Consider the following 5,157-nt stretch of genomic DNA (forward strand, 5'->3'; position numbering starts at 1 on the left):
CGCCTTTTCTATCTAAAAAGGGCAATTGATGGTACATCAGCTAACGGTGGTAAATAATTCCTCTCTGTGAAACACAGCATTGGAAAACTTTGAAGGCAACTCTCAGCCTCATAAATTAAACATCGAAGCACTTGCAAATGGCAACATAGGTGATGATGTTAATGCCAGCTATGCTTTCCTGCCTGACAGCCTGATTAAAATGAAAAAGGGGCTTGATGGCTGAACAAGGATCACAGGGGAATACTGAAGATATTTTGTTTCTTTTTAATCGCTCTTGTTTTGGGAGTCAGTGCTTGACAGTATTTAATTCAAAGGCTTCAGATAATTAATGGAATATTCCTAAGACCTAATGTCTGAAGTAGTGACTATGGTAACAGGATCTCACGACATGTTGTGACAAATTATATTTAATGGCATTTCAATCTCTCTTCTCTACCATCTTGTAGGAAGTGAGGTGTGGTAGTTTATGACCAAGTCGACTAACTATCATCCTGTCAATTAGTATTTTTAAGTCATAGAGCCATGGCAACTGGGAAGGCTGCTGTCCTCATAAGGCTTGCTCAAGATTCGCAACTTAATATTTAATTATCATTTACAACTAGGATTGTACAATTAAATGAAGTTGTCATTTTTGGGTGCTGAGGATGAATTGAGGAGTTTCACAGCCTGAGGAGTGAAGCTGCTCTGTAGTCTGGTGGCAGCAGATACTTCTGTACCTTATGCAGACAGCAGCAGGGTGAACAGGCTGTGGCTGGGTGGGTGTTGTATTTTAGTATCCTTTGGGCTTAGAGATGACTTCTTACTTGACTCTTATCACTGATGTGCAGTAGATGAGAACTTTTTTTTTATCGCCTGCCACAGAGCTTTCTTGTCCTGGGCTGTACACTTCCCATGCCAGTTTATGATGTTTCTTGACAGAATGCCCTCTGTGCTTCCTCTGTAAAAGTTCATAAAGACCTTGGCACAGAAATGTTGCTTTCTCTATGATGAAACATCTGAATAATCTTATATCGGTGATGTTGGTTGTGGAATTTTGGCTCGCTTGACCATTCAGGAGAGTTGAAGCAAACTCGGAGACACCGATGATGTAAGTTAGAGATGTTAATACAAACTTGATCGAGGAGTGTGTGCACAGCCAATTCCTCTCAAAACTTCTCTAGTTTCAGGTTATATCCTCTAAGCTCAGCAAGCTGATGAGTTGAGACATAATCCACCTTGTTTGTTTAGTGAAGGCCATTCTGGTAGATCACCACTCCTCACAGTGTTAAAGGAGTGGATCTGCACCAAAAGATAATGGGGTTCATTCTCCTTCCAAGTTTCATGGAAATCTCTTCGGTAATTATTTTGTTATCCTGCTGACCAAACAGACAAACAAACAGTGTCTGGCAGAGTTAATAAAACAAACTTCCAAATAAAATCATTAAAGGATTGTGCATCTTAAGATATACCACTCTTTAATGTCAATATCTACATATTTAAACCAAAACTAGAATAGATTCTTTACAGAAGGAAAGATGTGTAATTTAATCTTATCTTCTAAATAACCACAATAATATTCTTTTTAAAACTATGGCCATTTAGAAATGTTCCTCTGCTGCATGTTACAGTAACAACAACAAGGTGTTGGCAAATCAACAATAAAATCATCTGTCCATCTGTCTGTCTGACTGTCTGTGTGATGGAATGAAGGAAGGAAGGAAGGAAGGAAGGAAGGAAGGAAGGAAGGGATTTTCCTTAGGCAACCCAAACAAATAGAAAATTCCTTCTGTGCTTGATTTGTGTGGTCTTCCTTCTACTTTACTAATTGGGTGAAACAGTAGAAATGTATTCGCTGCAAAGACCACAGGGTCGAGATCATAGCCACGTGTGTAGTAAACAACTGGCTGTGCTAAGACTGTTTCAATCAAAAGAAGTGCACACATGGATTTATTCATTCCTTAATGTACAGTAAGTCTTAAACAATGTTGCTCCCTAGTATTCTATGTTAAAATTAGAAAAATATACATTTCATGCAATGTCACTCTCTTTCTTACTCACTCAATCACTCAAAAAAGCCAACCCTCCAGCTGGTCATTCCTCATTAACTTTTATATTTTTCGAAGGTAGAGCTGTGGGATCCCTGATGGTCTAGTGGCTAGGATTTGGCGCTCTCACCGCCGCGGCCCGGGTTCGGTTCCTGGTCAGGGAATGTGCTTTTAACACTGGGATACCTGCCAACACAGTTCCATTACATTCTCCCTCCACTGATTTGCTTCAGAATGCAAATCAGCTCCACTCCCCTTGAGAAAGTGTTCATATAGAATATACAAAGATCCATGAATGCATTCCTGATGTTTCTCTGGTCCAGAACCCGATATGGGTCAGGAATAGCAGGCACTCACACAAACAACCTTGGCAAAAAAGGTTGGGAACGACCTCGCCAGTATCTCGCCAGAACCTTCAGGGAAGCTTTTCCACTGCAGGTAGACTTGATGAACCATTCACAGCACATCCCATTACATTCCCCTTCTCAACGGAATGTAAATCCAATAGCCAGATTGTTTCACGCCATCAATACACTTCTCCATTTTGATGATTTTCTTAAACCATTAGCCTCGACCTGGTTTGTTAGAAGACCCTCACCTCAACAACATGCACTCATCTGGCCCATGAATGAAGGGGAGAACACAGAAGAGTTGACACTTCCTTAGTTGGCAGCATTGCAGTCTGTATGGTTAAACCCCAATGGGATTTAAGTCCATTGCCTTGACCACTCGAGCACACCTTCCTGAAACAAATAGTAATGTTAGGGACGTATAGGAGGATGAATTAAACCACTTTGAGTTATAATAAGCAATTTCCCTTTTCATGTGACTTTGAAGGTATTACACTGATAGAAGCCTATACTGTGAAAACATCAACCTATTTTGTTCATTATATCAGATAGTACCTGATTGAAATCATCACATAATCATTTATATTATTATTCATTATATTATTATTATTATTATTAATATTATATTTATATTACCATGGCGCCGTACTAGGTGGCAGCCTGTTGCAGCAGCTCCTGTGGGTTTCCAAGCTTTTCGTAGTTTTTTTTTAGTAGTTTTTTGTATTTCTGTTTAGATTTTTGTTGTGAGTTATGACAACTCTTCTCCGGTGAGCGTGAGAGGATGGACACTTTCCTTTTTTGAACTTTTGCGGCACTTTTTTGTGATGTTTTTGCTAACCCTAGCAACGGAGGGTCAGGAGCGCATCACTGAGCGCATTGTTTACACACGCGACCAGCTGATTGCGCTGTGTAAACCTGCACTGCTACCCGGAGCCAGGCCTGAGGACCTGAAGGAGCTGCGGAGGAGACGCCGTGGCTGCAGAGCCGGAGTGAAATGGAGGGTGAAGAAGAGGATACACAGACCGGCTGTACCGGCGATCGTCATGGGGAACGTGAGGTCTCTGGGGAACAAGACGGACGAGCTCGCCGCGCTGATAAAGTCTCATCAGCACTGTTCGGGCGGACAGGGACGTGTCAAGCAGCGGAAAGAAGAAAGGAGGAGGGATTGCACTGTACGTGAGTGAGAGGTGGTGTAATCCCGGACATGTTCACATGAAGAAACGTCTCTGTACCCCGGACATTGAACTGTTGACTGTGGGGATGAGGCCTTATTATTTGCCCCGGGAATTCACCTCCGCCATCATTATCGGTGTGTACGTTCCTCCTTCAGCTGATGCAGCGCTGGCCTGTGACGTCATCCACTCCGCTGTTGCCCAGATACAGACGCAGCATCCCAACGCATTTATTGTCATCACTGGGGATTTTAATCACGTCTCACTGGACAAAACCCTTCCAACATTTCACCAGTATGTTGACTGCCCCACCAGAGACTGTAACACACTGGATCTGTTGTATGCAAATGCTAAGGATGCATACAGTCCCACAGCCCTCCCCCCTCTTGGAAGATCTGACCACAACCTGGTTCTGCTGACCCCTAAGTATATCCCCCTTGTTCAGTGGCAGCCTGTCCCCACTAGGAGCGTGAGGAGGTGGACTCAGGAGGCTGCTGAGGCACTACAGGACTGCTTTGAGTCGACAGACTGGGATGCACTCGTTGAGCCACATGGAGAGGATCTGGACAGCATGACTGACTGCATCACAGAATACATCAGGTTCTGTGAACACACCACCATGCCAACCCAGACTGTACGCTGCTTCCCTAATAATAAGCCGTGGATCACCAATGACCTGAAAGCCCTTCTTAACAAGAAGAAGAGGGCGTTCAGGTCTGGAGACAGGGAAGAACTGAGGAGAGTGCAGCATGAACTCAGGGATATGCTGAGGGCCTGTAAAGACGCCTACAGGAGGAAGCTGGAGGCCAAACTCCAGCAGAAGGTCAAGTTGGTTCCCAGCCCAATGGGTGGGTGGAGAGGGGGAGGGTGTGCCGTCCAGCTTCTCTGGGTGGATGTTGATATCACCCAGGACAACGAGGTGTGCCATCGTCAGGGAAGCAGCTTAGGAGGCCGTCCATCTCATCAAAGAATTCACGGAAAGGACCGAGAGGGCAATTGATGACCACAATGTTGAGCTTAAAAGAAAGGGTGACAGAGACAGCTTGAATTCAAATGCAGATCTGGGTAGGTGGTCCAGGGAAAGGGCCTAGAGTCCAGTTCCTCCTCCTAAACCTGTTTGTCTCAGGGAGTGTGAGAATGAGGAGGCAGTTGAGAATGCATAGGCTGAAACGGTGTCTGCCTTCTTGACTGCAGACTGGCGGTTCCATAGCCATCCTAGTACTTCAAGTTTAGTACCTGTGGAGAATGTCAGGTAGCAGAGATTGGCTGGCTTATAATATTACTTACCTGTATTATCAAACTATTAACATGTTATTTAAGTTCCAAGCTGGAACTTTAACAGCACAGACAGCCCAGTGGGGAAAGAGGTGGAGAGGAGCCAGAAAAAAGGATAGAGTTTTGTCTACCTGCTCAGTGGGGGGTCTGTCAACCTGGCCAATAGTAGCTCAAAACTGGGTCTCTTTGCAGTCTTTGCATCAAGGGTTTATGACAGGGGAATTCTGGGGAACTTTTTATTTGTTTGGTGGGAATTTTAATTCAACATTTCACAATGTGATCTCTGATGCTTTCAGTGTGTGCCAATTACCTTTATTGTGCTGATGAGGTAGCAGC

General features: G+C 44.0%; 1 non-coding gene across 1 annotated transcript; it reads left to right on the forward strand.

Moving 5' to 3' along the window:
• Window positions 1–2,116: 2,116 nt before the first annotated feature.
• trnae-cuc (transfer RNA glutamic acid (anticodon CUC)) lies at window positions 2,117–2,188 on the forward strand. The gene has a single exon. It is a non-coding gene; the product is annotated as a tRNA-Glu (tRNA).
• Window positions 2,189–5,157: the final 2,969 nt, after the last annotated feature.

The sequence above is a fragment of the Sparus aurata genome, chromosome 14 (assembly GCF_900880675.1).
Source record: "Sparus aurata chromosome 14, fSpaAur1.1, whole genome shotgun sequence".
NCBI lineage: Eukaryota > Metazoa > Chordata > Actinopteri > Spariformes > Sparidae > Sparus > Sparus aurata.